Source organism: Ursus arctos, unplaced genomic scaffold (genome assembly GCF_023065955.2).
Source record: "Ursus arctos isolate Adak ecotype North America unplaced genomic scaffold, UrsArc2.0 scaffold_21, whole genome shotgun sequence".
Classification (NCBI taxonomy): domain Eukaryota; kingdom Metazoa; phylum Chordata; class Mammalia; order Carnivora; family Ursidae; genus Ursus; species Ursus arctos.
In genome coordinates this window covers 3,780,579-3,798,267 of record NW_026622886.1, presented here as the reverse complement: position 1 = coordinate 3,798,267, position 17,689 = coordinate 3,780,579, and the positions used below count along the sequence as shown (strand labels likewise).

At 55.1% G+C, this 17,689-nt stretch overlaps 1 protein-coding gene across 2 annotated transcripts in view; it reads right to left on the bottom strand.

Moving 5' to 3' along the window:
* TMEM184B (transmembrane protein 184B) overlaps nucleotides 1-16,492 on the bottom strand; it is a 47,092-nt gene extending 30,600 nt beyond the window's left edge. For both annotated transcript variants that reach the window (XM_044392415.3, XM_048217976.2), the window contains exon 1: nucleotides 16,416-16,492. The gene's annotated coding sequence lies outside the window, so the exon portion shown is untranslated. The remainder of the gene's footprint in view (nucleotides 1-16,415) is intronic.
* Nucleotides 16,493-17,689: the final 1,197 nt, after the last annotated feature.

Below are 17,689 nucleotides of genomic sequence, written 5' to 3'. Positions count from 1 at the left end.
ATAATCAAGCATATGAAGCCAGGAGGTTTTTGTACCACCAACAAAATTAAAAAAAATAAAATTAAGTATTAGATCTTTAGCTCAACCTTTGATTCCTATTTCTGGTGTAGGTTTTATGTCTACGTGGTCGAACAGTAAGGGAACACATGTATGCAGCAACATGCAGGTACTGGGGGTACATACCCAAAAAGTTTTTTACTGATAGGGATGCAGCCAGTCGCTGACAGGGTTCCCTCTTTCCCCTGAGGCCTCTGTCCCTCTGTCCTTACGCCTCCCCTGGTGTCGGGCCCGCTCCCTCCAACAGAGGCCGAGGAAGACATAAAGCACAGTCAAGACTTGGTCCCGCCTCTCTCCCAGTGGCCCACCTGCCGGCCAGGCGGCTCCACACCTGTGCCCTCACCTGCACGCCCACTTCTTCTACGAAGAAGCCAGGCTACGGTCCGTACTTTGTCCAAGCTCTGAGTCAGGGAAACAGCTGGAATCCCAGCGCTGCCACCCAGCTGTGACTGGGCAGGCGCCTGGGTGTCTCTGAACTTGTTTCCCGGGTGCACCATGCCCACCTTCGGCCCAGTGAGTTTAGGAATTCAGAGTTTTTCCGATTTAGAAAGGATCTGATTTAGAAAGGATTACAGTGTTGAATATGGTGTGCAGAGCGACTCCCCCAGAGGGGTGTGGGCAGCACCCAAAAATCAAATACATAGTATTTCCATAGAGAAACATGAGATATTTTTAAAGAACATAATTAGTCTCACATCAATTCAGGTCAGATTTTTTGCCACGAAATTAGTTTGCTGCAGGCTTGGAAGAACCTTTGGGATTTTGAGTGTTCTGGATTCCAGAAAGGTGGGGGCCTGGGCTGCCCTCCAGCGCTCCAGGGAGGCTGATGCTCGAAGAAGCAGGAATCCAGCGTGGTCTACTTCTTACCTTATTTTCAGACGTGACCACATCCCTCTTCCTGACCTGAGATGCTCTGGGCACGTGTCAGGATCTGATGGTGGGTGGAGTGCAGTTCTGACCCCTCTGTGGAAAGGCCAGGGTCCTTGGCAGCTGGGTCCTAGCCTCGCCCCAACCCACCTTCCCACCGCCTCCTCCGGGAGGGTCCCTGCACACTGGTGGCCCCCGCCTCTGCCCTGGTCCTTGTGGGGAGAGCCACCTCTTCACTCCCAAGCCATCCTCAGCATCATGGCCTCCCAAGGGCCAGCCCACTCCCGCTCAATCACCCTGTGCTCACTCCACGGCACTAAAAGGTCAGCTGGGACGCTGTTCTTGTCTCCCCACACATGAGTCATCGGTCTCTAGGCTGGCACAGAGTCAGACACATAGTAGGGATTTGGAAGAGAAGAATCCACCAACGGGCTGACTGTCTGGCATTAAGCCACCTGCCGCAGACCACGGACTTTCCATCACTCGGCCCCTCCCCACGATGGACACTTGCCAGAGCTCGGCTGAAGGACCTGGACCTTTGGCTGGAGAGACGGGCTGGGTGAGGGCAGAGGCTGGAGGCTGCATCACACGGCCCCACACTCATCTTCCAAAGTGAAGAGGCCACACCAAGGAGGGCAAAGGGACTTATTCAATGAGCTCCAACAGGACACAACCCCGTCCACCTGCTGGCAGCAGCAGGAAGATGAGTCTGCCAAGATGGAACAATCTAGCAATATTCTGTTGCTTCGAGAATAAGGACGCTCCCAATCAGATGAGGCTAGAAGTCCCCTGGGGCAGGAACACGGACTGAGGAACCTCTTTCATGGGGTACTGTACTCTTACCTATCTTCTCCCCAACTAGCCTGCAGTCTCCTGGAGGTCAAAGGTCATGCCTTATGTCCTGGCAGCGGTCTCAGGGCCTGCACACAGCTCACACTCAATATGCTCTGACTGGCTAAGGGAACAACTGAATGCGTGTTTGCCCTTTGCAGTTCCTTCCAACTCTGAACATCTGTGATGCCCTCCATCACCACCATACCAACCCTGGGGAGTGGAACTTTCTCTTGCCCCCACCCACAGATCTTTGTCCCAGTCAGCCTCGAGATACCGCCTTCTATGACCTATCACCGTTTGCTCAAGGCACGTCTTCCCTGGTCTTCCAGAGCATTTACCACTCTGTGATTAGATCTGTTCCCTTAACGCCCTGTGAGCTGGGCTCCGTGAGGGCAGGGATCAGGTGCCAATGTGGAAGAAGCATTTACTGACTGATTGCTTAGGGGACAGAGGGAAAAACATGAACAGAGGCATGGAGACAGTATGTGGGCAGGCACTCGGCCAAGAATGTGCCCAGAGCAGAATTTCTGCATCCGGACCTTGTTAAAGATGGGGGGCAGGGTGGCCTGATTGACAGACCACCTACGGCTCTCTAGACTGACAAGGCCCTCCTGACAGCCCTGGGAGGTGGCTCTTGTTGCAGCCGGAGCATCCAGGCCGGGGTACAGTCCTCTGGGAGGCCACAGGGAGCACCAGAACACAGAGCCCCACTGGGTCACCAAGGCACAGGGCTGGACGGAACTCACCTTGTGGGTCAGAAAGCCAGGCTCAGGAGAACAGGGTTGGGCAAACCCAGCTCACGAGAAAAGGGAGGAGTGTCAGTTTATAAATGTCCTCTTCATCTCCAATCAGGGGCCCAGGCAGGCCGAACCAGTTGCCAGACGGGTTCTTGAGGGCATAGAACCAGGGTATAGAGAGTGGGGGGGGGGGGGTCCAGAGTAAAATCCAGGCAGGCCTGGCAAGGCCTAATGAATGAAGCCAAGCCCTAGAAAAGCCCCCAGAGTGCCGAGAACACTCACTTCCCCTAAGACAGCGCCTACTGCCATCTTTCCCTCACATTCATCTTCCAAAGTGAAGAGGCCACACCAAGGAGGGCAAAGGGACTTTGGCAAGACAGCTTCTGGCTAACTTCCTCCTGAAGATACCCACCTCTTCCAGAAAAGCTACAAAGCTATGTGCAAGCTCGGTCAACTGCCTTGGAAGTTAGGGGTTTCAGAGAACACCTCACCACCTCAGAGGCCTTTTCATTTCATGTTGGGGGGATACCTTGCTGTTACCCCCACCCCGACTTCCTGTGTCAAAGACTGAATAATGCACCCCCCAAAGATGTCACATCCCAAACCCCCGAACCTGGGAATATTTTGCTGACATGGCAAAAGGGGCTGTGCAGGTGTGACGACATTAAGGCCACCGAGAGGATCCCTGATTATCTGGGTAGGCCAGATATAATCACAAGGGCCCTCACGAGAGGGAGGCAGGGGAGTGAAGGAGGCAGTGTGACAATGGGAGCAGCCAGGAGAGACTGGAAGGTGCCAGGCTGCTGGCTCTGAGGATGGAGGAAGGGGCCCCGAGCCAAAGAATGCAAGTGGCCTCTGGAAGCTTGAAAAGACAGATTCTCCCGAAGGAGCACAGCCCTGCCAACACCTTGATTTCGGCTCAGTGAAATACATTTTGGACTTGTGACCTCAGAACTGTAGGATGATAAATTTGTGTCACTAAGTCACTACGTTTCCGGCGGTTTGTTGTCGAAGCCATAGGAAAGCGATGCATGCAGTTTCCAGATGAGGAAACAGAGGCTTGGGGGGGTACCGCCGTTTGTCCACAGCCCCCCGTAAATGGCTCGACACCGCCCTTGCCAGCCATGGGCTCTGCAGGCGAACCGCCTGGACTTGACTCCCGACCCCGCCACTGACTCGCTCTGCGTCCGCGGCCAAGTTACATAAGCGCTCCTTGCTTCAGCTTCCCCGGCTGTGAAATGGGGTTGCAGTCATTCAAGCCTGGGACAGAGCTGCGAGGAGCAAACGGGGTGATGCGCCAGGCATGGCCCTGTGTGACCTGATCTATCCCAACTCCTCTCCTGCCTTAGAGCCACTCTGTCCTTCGGTAGGTCTCTGAGCCCCAGGTCTGTCCTGTCTCTGCTTGTTTGCTCTTTTTTAAACCTTCTGAGGTCATATTTTCATTTATTAGTTTTAGGTCCAAGCCCTTTTGAGCTGCGGCCATGAAGTGCTCACTCACCCACAGGCCGAGCGAAGCTGGTGACCTGTTCGCACGCACGTCTCCGGAATATTAACACGGCTTGGGAAGGGTTTTGTTGAATAGATTTAATTTTTTAAAAAGATATATGAAAGGGGCGCCTGGGTGTCGCAGTCAGTTAAGCGTCTGCCTTCGGCTCAGGTCACGATCCCAGGGTCCCGGGATCAAGTCCTACATCGGGCTCCCGGGGGAGTCTGCTTCTCCCTCTGCCCCTCACGCCACTTGTGCTCTCTCACTCTCAAATGAATAAAATCTTCAAAAAAAAAAAAAAAAAAAAAAAAAGGAAAGAAAAATATATATGGAAAACTTCCCATCTTAACCAGCTCGCCAGGTGGAATCTGACTTAGGAATTGCTCATCTGAACCGACCACTTGCCCCGCCACCCCCGGCACCTGCGACAACAGCCCTCCCGCCTCTCCAGGTCCAGGGGCTGTCAGGCTCTGTGAACTTCCGGGGGGGGGGGGGCTGCCTTCTGGGGGAGGCTGACCCACATCCGAGCAGGTCAGCAGCCCACGGCCTGGCCCTTCTCCAGAGGGGATTAGAGGAACAGAGGCCCGGCCGCTGGGCGGTTCTGTCCGGGCAGCCTTTGGGAAGAGGATCACGTGCCCTCACGAGGGGCAGTGTCCCCTCTCAGCCCCACTCCCTTCCGTCAACACCCACAAGCCAGGCCACTCCAGCGGCTCCTCATCTCTCCCCCTTCTCCCGGGGCCAAGTTCCCACGAACCTCCCAACCACCAAAGAAAAAATCCTCCAATCCTGTAGCCCTCCTTCGCTTGGGGCGGGGGAGGGGAGGTACGGGCAGAAATATAAGGGAACAACAAAGTCATCCAAAATTCTTCAGCAAGGGCCGACTTAATTCAGCCTTGTAATTAGGTTTTGTTTTGTTTTCATACATCCCAGGCCAAATCTTGATCACTCTAGTTTTCTCCCAAACTGCGAGCAGATAGGCCAGTGCTCTGCCTCTTTAGCCGAATTCTGTGTCCCCCTAAACGTGACCACCTTTCCGGCCACCTAAACCCCATTCAGCACAGCACAAATGGGTGCCCTTCAGATGCAGAACCCTGAACCTCAACTGTCCTAATGCCCCGTGGGAGCAGGAGACCCCTGAACCTGCCCCACCCCCTGGGGCCCCTTGAGCAAGGAACCCGGCTCCTGCCCAGGGTTCGTGCGTGAGAAATCCCAACCTGAAGCTCAACTCACGCAAATACGGACTGAGGGCCGTGAGCCAGCATCCTCCCGAGGCAAACGTACACCCAGTGGGTGCACGCGTCCCACAGACAAGAACGAGAACCTTCTCAGCAGCCCGGTGTACAGAGTGAAAAGGTGGGCCACCACCCCACTGCCCACCCCCAGGAGAGCGGATACGTAAATGGGGTACGGTCAAACAGTGGACCCCTACACAGCAGGGAAAAAGAACACAGCACTGCTGGTCGCAGTCTGGACAAATCTCACGGTCTTTTCTATATGACTCCATTTCTGCAAAGATCAAAACCGGGCAAAACTAGTCAGAAGTGATGAGGTGTGAGCAGTGGTTACCTTGGGAGGAGGCCGCAGGGAGCCTTCTGGGCTCTGGATGTGTTCTGCAGCTTCCGCTGGACATAATTTATATGGGGATTTACAGGTGTAAAAACCCACTGTGTTGTAGGCCTAAGACTAGTGTACTTTATTCTAAGTCAAGTCAATTAACCTCCTTGAAAGCTTTCAAAGTATAAATATTTACCTGTGAGCACCCTCTGTATGCTAAGTCCAAAGGGTATCTCGGACAAGACGCTGATCCTTTACAAGCTTCCGGTCTGGTGGGGAAGAAAAAACACTCAAATAACAAAAGGCTGCCCGTGGCCGTGGGACAGGTAGTGAGGGTCAGCCAAGGGGATCAGTATTACTCGTGGTTTGGGGGAGGAGACAGAAAAAAGCTGATTAAATGCAGATTTTGGAGGTGGCCAGACTGGGGTCCAAATCCAGCTCCTTGCTGTGTGACCTGGACAAGACGTTGGCCCCATTTCCTCTTCAGTAAGGGGCAGTCACAGCAGCCGCACCTGGAGGGTTCTCAAGAGGGTGCCCGGAAAGAACTCACAGCGCGCTCAGGCCTCAGACTGGTGTCACGCTGGCTCGGAGGCTGTGCCCACCCAGCACGCACTGGGGTTTGCAGACGTGACCCAGGCCCTGTCCCCAACAGCTTCCAATCTCGCATGGACTTCGCCCTCAAGGAGCTGCAGCTAGGGAATCAGACGCTTAGGACACATTGTCAAAAGGTTCCGTGCCAGGGGAGAGGAGCAGATAAAGAAGCCATGGGGGTCAGAGGGCCCTGCAGGGGTGGGAACTGAGCGGGGGCCTCGCAAGGCCCACAGGCTTCGGCGCCTGGACAGGAGCCTGCTCCGCAGGGAGAGGCCAGCAGGGAGAGGGGCCTGCGTGAGCAGAGGCAGGCGGGAAGTCAAGGAGGCACAGAGAAGGAAAAAAACTAGTCAAGTGTGGCTCAAGAAGGGGCCCAGGGGGGCCTGGCTAGCTCAGTCCGAAGAGCGTGTGACTCTTGATTTCGGGGTCAGGCATTCAAGCCCCATGCCGGATGTATTTTATTTAAAAAATAAAATCTTAAGGAAAAAAAAAAAGAAGGGGCCCAGGAAAGAGGGCCTAGAATGCCCAGGGCTGACTTCGACTTTATTTTGCTGTCAGTGGGGAAGCCCTACCGGTTTCAGAGGTCAGGAAGTGAGCTCCGAGCAAGGATTTAAAATGACAAGGCAGCCGATAGCAGTATTTTGGAACAACGGGTGACTGACTACTTTCTCCAGGGCTGGGGCTGGGAGTCCTTTTACCAAGAAACATCCAAACCTTCACACCTGGTCTCCTGTGAGACCCAAGCATGCATTTTGTTTGTCTGTTTAAGTAAACTCTGTCCAGCGTGGGGCTCGGACTCAAGACCCTGAGATCAAGAGTCACGCGCTCTATAGTCTGAGTCAGCCAGGCGCCCCCAAGCATGCATTTTTGATTAGATGGTGGCCGGGGCCTGGTGAGGTGGGGTGGTCCTTGAGGGAGTGGCCGGAGACTTGACCTTCTTGCCCTGGGTGAGATATAAGGACACGTTCTTGTGGTTGTTTACTTAATTTTACTTATTTTTTTAAAAAAATCATATATTCCCATGATTCAGCACTCAGACGGTTCAAAGGGTCTCTAGTGAACAGCCTCCTGGCACCAGCCCCATCCCAGAGGCCCCACAACCGCTGACTTCCTCAGACCCCTGAGACCCTGTGTATACACGTAAGCCAACACACCTCCCTGCACCTGCTTCTTCCAGAGCAATCCATCTAGGCGACTGCTCCGTGTCTGGGCATGGAACTTCTACCTTATTTTCCACAGCTGCACGGTATTCCATGGTTCACACGGAGCATAATTTGTTCCTGGCCCCCTGCAGATGGACATCAGATTCTTTCCAATCTTTTGCTAGTACAACTAAGGCAGCAATGACTAACCTTCAAATAAATCATTTTGCACACATATTAAAACATCTGTAGGATGAAGTCCTAGAAGTCCAACCGCTGGGTGTTGCTGGGTAAAAGCGTACAAGAGTCTCTAATTTTGAAACTGTTGCCAGAAAGACAGGATACATTTAAATCCTCATCCAGGGGCACCTGGGTGGCTCAGTCGGTTCAGCGGTTCAGCATCTGCCTTCGGCTCAGGTCACCATCCCAGGGTCCTGGGATCGAGCCCCACATCAGGCTCCCTGCTCAGTGGGGAGTCTGCGTCTCCCTCTCTCTCTGCCCCTCCCCCCTGCTTGTGTTCCCTCTTGCTCGCTCTCTCTCTCAAATAAATAAAATCCTAAAAAAAAAAAAATCCTCATCCAAAAAATAAGCCTAATTATTAGGAAAAATACTGACAACGTGTAGTTTTTAAAAGTGCCCAGAAGAAGAAACAGTAGAGCAAAGCCCAGTTCAGTGGACAGAGCACGGGGTCAGGAGATGGTTCTGGACCTGAATCAGCCCCTACTCACCCAGAGCCCTGGTCCACTTGTACTTCCTCATCTGTGAGTGAAGGGCCAGACCTGCTCAGCCCCTCAGCCCTTCCCGGAGCAGACAGACCCTGACGCCCTGGTCCCAGAACAGGTGGAAGGATGGACTGTGACCGGAGTCGCCACGACACCCAGCCATAATTGGTCTCCCTGGGCATAGGGGCCGGGGGCCAGGGGAGGGGCAGGCCACAGAGTGCGTGCCAGAGCCAGGCCTGGCAGGAGGGGGTAGGAGTGGCGAGCCCCAGAGGACCAAGAGTTTCCAGCCTGGCCATCCCAAATGAGTGGTAAGCGTCTCTTGCTGTCTTCCCTGCATGGGCTGCTGGGACACCACAGCCACACCAGACACGCTCACGCTCTACAACACTCACTGCTGCGTCTACCGTGGACCCGTTACATAACGTGTGCCTGACCGCAGCGGCCACCTACACCTCACTCTTCAAGTGGGCAGCCGGCGGAGGATGGAGGCAGGCCTCTGGATGCCCAGCGTCCTCCCTGCGAGGACAGCTGGGTAAACACGGCGGGCAGGGCAGGGCTTCCTCCCACCTCCACAAATCCAGCTCAACGACAGAGAACTGGGATTGAAACGGTTTTCTGCCCCCAGCAGAGTAGGAGAGCCTCTTGGCAAACCAAAGACAGCTTTCGGGAGGAAGAACCTTCGCCAACCTTCCTGTTTCCAGCCCATGCTTTGCTCCAGTGGACGGGAGAGCCAGGAACTCCTCCAGATCAAATCACACTTAAATGCACTGACGTTATTGCTATTAAAATTTTTCTACAAAAGCGGGGCGCCCAGGTGGCTCAGTTGGTTAAGCGTCTGCCTTTCGGCTCAGGTCATGATCCTGGGGTCCTGGGATCGAGCCCTGAGTCGGGCTCCTTGCTCAGCAGGGAGCCTGCTTCTCCCTTTCCCTCTGCCACTCCCCCTGCTTGCTTGCTCTCTAATAAGTAAATAAAATCTTAAAAAAAAAAAAAAAAAGCACAGTGCATCAACTTTTGTCTTGGTAAACCTAAATTCTCACATGTACTATTTGTTTAAAATCCACAAACTCATGAAGAGATGTACCTTCTCTTCCTGGAGGTGAGGCAGGGCACGCAGACGCCCTGGGAGAGCTCACTCGGCCTCCCCTCCTCGACTCACCTGCCTGTGTCTGCCTGTGTGTGTGCGCTCAGGGTAGCCCCACTGCTTGGAAAGCCTTCCCCCACTGCTCCACCTGCCAACCTCCACTGACCATCAGAGCCCCCAGCTCAACCCACCCTTTCCCCAGGAAGCCTCGGCCCCTAAGCCCCAGGAGCCCCCCACCCCACCCTGGCAGCTCTGACCTGATTCTCTATAAGCACACCTCCCAAGTCTAGGCAGCAATTCCACCTGCTGGGCGTCTGGAGGTGGGACTGCAGGCTCCGAGGGCACAGCTGTGCTGGGGGGCCACTCAGAGCAGCAAAGGCACAGGATTCAAAATTGAAAACGTGCGAGCTTCCTTCCATAGAATCTCAGGCCAGTTCACCCTTCTGAGCCTCATTCTATCCAGCGACAGGGTAGGCACAATAATTCCAAGGCTCCAGGGCCACTGGGAGGATTAAATGAAATAGTTTATGTGAAATGTAATTAGCAAACTGTAAAGCCCTACACAAATCCTGGTGAGGATTAGCAATATTGCTATTAATTAATATGTTAATATTAGTTGATAGCAATATCCTCACACACATCCCTTCACCAGCCCACCGTTGTGCCTTGCAGGCACCCAAAATGATCGTCAATGGAGTCCCAGATTCCGTGTGTTCTAGATGGAATAAAAAACACAGGCGCTACAGCCAAAGGCCAGGAGGCTCTGCCGGTGGCCCGCGCAGCGGCAGCCATGGGGTGAGCTCTTTCTCCCTCAGAGCCTTCCTGTAACTGGTGACCGAGAGGGCTTTGGGGAGCAGCATCGCCTAGCAGAGCGGAGGTTCTCAGCCACCTGCCAGCAGTACAGGGCCTCCCCGGGGGCCAGGCTGTCCACAGTCGGAGCAGGAGAAAAATAAAGGTAGGCAACTCCACGGTGTCCTCCACGGCGGGCAGGCTGTCTGATGCGAAAATCCCTGCAGGGTGACAGATGCAGCAACTTCTAGAGGTCTCACCCCACCCGCTCTGTTGAGGTGGCGGTGGCAGGGCCAGCGATCCCTAGGACCACCCACCGTCGCAGGCACAAGAGTCCACAGAACATGGGTCCCCAGAGAGGAGACCTGAGTCTTCGGGAGGCTCACTAGACAAATTTCAGGTTGGAAAAGAAGCCACACACACACACACACACACACGCGCGCGCGCACACACACACACACCCCCATTCTCCATCCATCTTCACGTGAACTGCTCTGACTCTAAACCAGGCCCGACCCTTGGGGAGCTCAAGGCTTTCAAGGCTTTAGAACCAGGGACCTCAGCGGCACCCAGGAGGTGAGCAGAGGAGTTACAAGTAGCCCCACCAGTGGCAAGCGACTTGCCCAAGGTCATCACTCCGGTTCTCTGACTTCCCTGCAGTTCTCTGCTTGCTGCTCACGGCCCTAACAGCACCAGGGGTTCTGGCTTTTAACTTCTGTGACTCTGTCGTATCTATGACTAACTTAATACTGTCAGGGGGAAATGCTTATGACCTGATGTTACGTGAACAATGAGATAATGCAGGATTATACCTAGAAAGCAAATACGCCCACGTCAACAGTGATTATTTCTTGGTTATGAAAGTGGGGGTGATTTGTAGTGTTACCCACCAACCTTCTGTGTCCCAAATTCACTACAATCAACAAGTACTATTTTCAAAAGCAGAGAAGCCTATTGTTTTTCAAAGGCTGAAACACTGAGATCAACCCTGCAAACTTTCCATTAAATACTCCATTACTCGTGTGTGACTTTTTTAAAACAGAGTAGAGCTGGAAGTGACGCAGGTCAGGCACAAAGGTTTTCTGGGTGGGATCTTCCCCCTCTGGCTTCCGCCCCAGCGGAGAAGGAAAAGGAGTGACTGCGGGGCTTCCTGCCTCTCAGCACAGGCCCGAGACCTCCCAGACCCCAGGCTGTCCCCTGTGCCCCATTGGCTCCTGATGGAAGTTCTGCTCTAATCGACAATCCTGTTCTGATTAGTCCTGGCCTTAGTATCTGTCACTTCTTGAGAATAATTCCAGCTTTACCCCGAGCGGCAAGGACAACAACCTACCCCGCCGTTGATCTGTGTCGTCGAAAGCTAGTTCAGCCTCTACTCCGTGCAAGGCGTCGTGCCAGACAGGGAGCCATCGGTAACCCAAGGCTGCAAACGACCAACCAGAGGCCACACGTCTTCCTTCCAAGCTCTGCTCTGGCACAGGGTCTCAGCGGTGCTAAAACGGCAGCAGCAGAAATGCGCACAAAGGCTGCCTGGGTGTGCGGCCTAATTCCAGCACATGGACTCCCTCTGCTGTGGTGCCCCCCCCCCAGTCCTGAGGCAAAGCGGGGTCCAGGAATGAGTGACTGCAGAGGATGCTGGTGGCTTAGCCGCACTGCTCTCACGCCCCTGCACAGCATCCCACTCGGCAAGAGGTGGAAGCAAAGGCGAGGGACCAAGAGAAAACCCAAGACTGTTGGGGCGCCTGGGTGGCTCAGTCATTAAACGTCTGCCTTCGGCTCAGGTCATGATCCCAGGGTCCTGGGATTGAGCCCCACATCGGACTCCCTGCTCAGCGGGGAGCCTGCTTCTTCCTCTCCCTCCACCGCTCCCCCTGCTTGTGTTCCCTCTCTTGCTGTCTCTCTCTCTGTCAAATAAATAAAATCTTTAGGAAAAAAAAAAAAGAAAGAAAACCCAAGACTGCAGGACCGTCCCAATTCTCTCAACAGCCCCCTCTCACTTTACTTCTCCCCCTTCCTGTGTCCTCTCTGAGGCTGCGAAGATCACATTCGATTAACATTTATTGAGAATCCACTGGGTTAAGACCAGATGCCAAATAATTTTACAGACAAGAACTCAGACCTTGGCTTTGCACATGCTGTTCCCTCTGCCTGGAACATGCTTCCTCTCCTTCCACACGATAACAGCTTCAATGTCACCTCCTCAGAAAAGTGCCTGCCCAGGCAGGAATGCCCTGATGTTCCCTCAGGGTGCCCACGACAACTGCCACTGCTGCTGCACTTGCGGTCTCTCTCCCCCACAGAACTCCACCCCGCGAGGGCCGCCCCTTGCACTGCCTGACACATGAACACGCGAGACTTTATTGTTTTTTTTAGATATGTTTTTTCTTAGGTAGGCTCCACACCAAATGTGGGGCTTGAACTCACGACCCTGAGATCAAGACGCATATGCTCTACCACAGAGCCAGCTGGGCGCCCCAGCAATCCTTCTGTCTCAAACCGAACAGCCTGTAAGGTAACCCTAACAGCCAGTGTTCGCTCAGCACGTGCGGAGCGCTGTGCTGAGCTCCCTGCAGACGTGAGGTCACGAAGGCAGCCTGAGGACCACGCTATTACTATTCCCATTTTACAGATGTAGGAAATTGCATCAGTTCCGCCCTGTTTTTAAAGAATGGAAATTAGAACCTGGTAAGCAACTTGCCCAAGGCCACAGGGCTAAAAAGAGAGTAAGGATTTAGACGCCTCCCAATTCTCTCTCCAGGCCCCAGGACAGCTCGGCCCCTTATCTTCCGCTCTCCCCAGGGCCCAAAGGGGCGTTTCTTTTTCCTGCTGCCAGTGACCATTCATCCCTTTCCTGAATTCTCAGCCTCCTCTCCCAAGGTACCCAATACAGAAATCTCCCGACTTCCCCCCTCCTGTCCTGCACCCCGAGCTCCCACACCTGACGTGGCGTCTCGTGCAATGACCCCTTGTCTCTCGGCCCCAAAGGCCCAGCGGCTAAAGCACCGCATGAATGCTGGCCCCTGGACACCCAGCGAAGTAAGCAAGGAGAGCACGCATCTTCCCAGTGAACTCATGTGTGGGATCCGCAGTTAAACCCAGATTCCCAGGTGCCAGGTCCTGCTCTGTCCCTACTCCCCTCTCGTTGTATTTAGGGCACCGCTGCTGAGCCTGGGGGCATGTGGGGTGGGGGGGCGCACAGCCACCATAGCTCTCAATAGGGAAAGGGAGCCCACATTCATTCCAGATCTACGGCACGAGAAGTCGGTGAGGTCCCACAAGCCCCGGGAGAGCCAGGAAGAACACGGGTTCATAGCCAGCCCCAGAAGCCAATTTGAGGGCAGACGCCATGACAACGTTGGGCTCCAGAGGCGGCCAGTCCTGGGTCACGCAGGGTCATCAAAACTAGAAGCTGCTGGAAGAAGAAAAGGGACCTAAAAAGGACGCCTGTGGGAAAAGCATCCTGAGGGAAAGCAAAAAGAAGAGAGGGAGGCTGGGTGTTCTCAGAGTCCCCTGCACGAATAAGGGAAGGACAAGAGATGCTTATGCTGTCCCGCATGTGTGTGACACATGGCTGAGGACCTCAATTCCTTTCTGAAACCTTCAGCGGTTCCCTGTTGACCACTCCGAGGTCAAGTTCAAACTCCTTAGCAAGGCCTTTAAAGATCTTCATACCCGGGGCCCACTGCAGCCAGGTCTGGGAGGCAAGGTATCCCAGGCCTCCACACCCCAGCCCAGAGGCTCTCATCCTTCCGGGTGTAGGGCACTTTGCTCCTAGGAAGACTTCCGGTACACCCCGGGGGTGAGTGGGGCAAGAGCATGGGCTCTGAAGCCAGACGCTCCGGTTCAGAGCTCAGCTCCACCAACTACGTCCACCTGAACCTGCCAGGCTGACTCTCTGCAAAGCAGGAAGGTAAGGATTCCCACCTCACCAGGTGGTGGGGGGATAAAATGGCCATTCATCAAAGCACTTTAAGCTGTGCCTGGCACACAGTAAGTGCTTAATAGACAAGCTGTTGTTTCTATTGTCCTCTGCACCCCGTTAGGGCCTCTGTTTCAACCACAAGTAGAGCACTGTCTTGTGCATAGTCTTTACACATTAGACTCCCTCAGCCAACCAGAGCCTTTTGGAAGGCACCACCCACCATTCAGGACCCGGTCCCCTGAGGCCTAGCAATGGAGCCCTGCACACAGTAGGACTTCAGCAAGTGCTTACTGCCCCCGGTGAGGGTCCGTGGCAGGCCCCACACAGAGCTCTCCCAGGACCCAGCTGCTGGCCTTCCACAACTCACACACCAATTCCCCAGGCTAAATGCCCCACAGAGTGAGAAGGGCATTCGTTGTTACTCGGTTTCAAAACAATAAAGGGCTGTACTCTCTGCCTTACTGAGGCTGTTTCCACTCCAGGGAATTTACGGGGAGAAATGAGCACAGCGGGGACTGGAAATGGCGCTGAGCCCCTCTCAGGGAGAGAGCTGGGCTGGCCCGCCACAAACCAGGAGCAAAACTTCAAAGGCAGAGCGGGAGCAAACTGCCTCCAGACAGAAGCCCAAGCGCCACAGAACTCGGCCACCAGGAGTGAAGTAGGACAAGGAGATCACTCACACCCATTCTGCCTTGAAGGTCTCCTTCCTGCCCACTTCGAGAGCTTTGAAGGGGTTCCTTAACCCCCCACGTGGGAGGAACTTACAACACATCCAGAATCCCAAGGGCTGCAAAAGGCACCTCAGGTTGCCTATGGTCTGGGGGGCAAGGGGTGGGGTAGGCGGGATTTCACAGTACCTTTTCCACCCGCACAGGCTATTGGGCCCTCGTATCTGAATGGAGGTCACTATCTACACCCACCTACACCCTTCTCCCCGGCAGACCCGGAGGCCCTAAGCCAGCACCAGGTCCCATTCATCTTCAGACACCTGTGCCCCTAGCACGGTGCCTGGCATGTGGACTGTTCAATCAGTTACAAGGCAGCAAGATCTGGCAGCAAGAGAGGTCCTGGCTCAAGGAAGACTCTATCCAGGCCTGCCATGTGCCACAGACAAGTGAGTCATGTACTCCCCCTGGGTCTCAGTTTCCTCAATTGCACACAGGGATGACAACAGTTCTGTACTCACACAGCCGCTGAGAAAATTAACTGGGAAAACATGTGTGGTAAGCACCAAAGACAAATGCTCGTCATCCTTCAAGCTTCAGCTCAGCTGTCCCCATGTGTTGGAGTCTTTGCTGCGGGCCATGTTCCCCCTCTTCCAGCAGTGAACCCACACTGCACTCCCTCTATTGTTTTATATTTTTCACATGGTTGCGATTACTCGTTTCTAAGTTTGATTCCCCCACCGACCTGAGAGCTCCCGGAAGCCAGGGGCATCGTGAGTTTGTGTCCAAGGTCTGACAAAATGGGCACACAGGTCAGGCTGCTGGGGCCCTCCCAACCCATGGTCCCAGCACTGGGACCCTCTGACGAGATGTCCCGATGTGCAGAGCCAAGGGGGCCCACCAAGCATGATGAAAAGGAACACAGATGGGAAGGGATGCTGCAGACAGAACCTGCGAAGGAAGTCACACCTCTGAGACCTGCATCTCGTCCCTCGTCCGCAGGCGCAGGTGAGCTTGTTTGCCGGGCTGACTCTGCAGCACACAGGCCTCCAGGGCACAGATTGCCGCTGCTTTCCTTACATAAAGCACCCAGCAGTCAGATAAATAATACATGGCCTTCACATCACACACAGGTAGCAGGCGTGCAAACACAGGCCATGGTGCCCTGGGCGTGCGGGCACACCCATGCATATGTGTATGTGATATCTGGCTTTGCGTGACCCAGAGAGGATATGGATTGGAAACAGATACCCAGGCCCACCCCCGCAACCCTGCCTTGCCATGGCCGGGAGTCAACTAGCACCAGACCTAAGCAGTGTGCCCAGAGAGGAAATGTACAACCCACGGGATGGCTACACACACCCTAAACCAGCCTCTGTGGTCCCTTTCCAAACAAACATCCTTTGGAGCCCCAGGTTAGCCTCGGTGCCCCTCCAAGCAGCTGACTTGTATGCAAGGCGTGTACACCCTGTGTGCATGCATCCCCAGAGGCCTGGCCAGGCCAACCATCCTCCCAGATCACAGCCACCCGCACAGGGCACGGATTCCTCCCCCACTCGGTGGTGCCAGGCGCCAGCACACCCACCGGGCTCACACAATCCCACTTGCAAAAGGCCTGTCCACCCGCTCTCCCTCTCCCCCGGCCACCCCCACAGGCAGGTCCGATTACAATCCAGGCGAGGGCCTGCCACGTTGGCCAGGAGGGGGCCAAGGCACACCCACGGGCGGCCCCGCGACCCCGCAGGACGGGGAGGAGGCGCAGGGCGGGACGGGCTGGGAGGCGGACGCCCCCTCCCTCCTCGGCCAGGCCGGCCACCTTCGTACCTTCCCCGCCCGGGGACCTGCGGCCAACGCGACCCGTGGGGCACCCCCCTCCCTGCGCGGGCCTCCCCAAAACGGAGCAGCCCCCCGCCCCCGGGAGCCCGCAGCCGCCCCCTTCAGGGCCTCCGGCGCGAGGCCGACCGGGCCGGGTACCTCAGGAGCCCATGGCGGCGGCGGCGGCGGCGGTGGCGTGTGGGGACGGCGCGCGGCGGCCGGACTCAGCGGGCGGGGCGGGCGGGCGGCGCCGCAGCCCCGGTTTCTCGCCGCCGCCGGCGGGTCCCGGGCCCAGCGGAGTGCCGCCGCGGCGCGCCTGCGCACTGAGCACGCCTCCGGGGAGGGCGGGGCGGCGAGCGCGGGGCTGAGATCACCCGCCCGGCCTTAAAGGGGCCGCGCCCGAAACCCCCAGCCCGCCGCGAGGTGGGTGGTGGGAGCGACTTCGGTTCTCCTGCCGCTCGCAAACAAACCGGCCAAAACCCGCCTCGATTCGACTCCCCAACCCTACCCACCACAGAGCTTCTGGGGGTGCACGGACCGAGTCCTGGGCTCCAAGCTCTGTCCCCGACACTCGCGGGCTCTCTGGCACTTCACTTTCTTAACCCTAATTACCTCCACTTGGGCCGGTTTTGAAGTCGGAACAATATATAATGGCTATTTGTCGAGTGAGGGATGCGTGTGGAATTGTGAAATTAATATGTACCGAAGTGCTGTATGCAATCAAGCGAGATGAAATTGCAGAGCAGAGAAAGAGACTTTCTTTCCAATCCACTTAGCGGCGCTTCATTCTTGCCCCGCCTGTCTCTAGGCGGCCTAACTAGCAAAATTTTTCAGATGTCATTCAAGCTGCCTACCCCATTGCTCTTTGCCAGGACCACACCTTACTAGGTTAACTGAAAAACAATCAAGTTCTGGCACTGGTGTGTTCCAGATCCCCAAATTTATTTTTATCCCCTTGCCAGACTCCTCCCTTGAACTGTCTACTTAACACCTCATACTTGAGGTCCAGGAGGCATTTCAAAGTCAATGTGCCTCCCATATACATAAAAACCTGCACCCTCACAGCCTCCCCCAACAGCGGTTGGCAACTCTGTCTTTCCAGTGCCCCGGGGCCAGAATTCCTGGAGTCATCCCTGAATCCCTTACCCACTGAAGCAGAAAATCCTTGGCTCTACCTGCAAAATATATCTAGACTCTGACCTTTTCCACCCCGTCTCCTCTGCTAACACCCTCATCCAGTTTCTGCCAAGGATCACTGCAATATCCTTGTTATAGACTGAATGTGCCCCTCCCCATTCATATGCTGAAATCCTAGCCCAATATGATGGTATTGGAGGTGGGGACTTTGGGATGTCATTAGGTCATGAGGGTGGAGCCCTCATGAATGGGATTAGTGCCCTTATAAAAAGGATCCCAGAGAGCCCCCTGGCCTT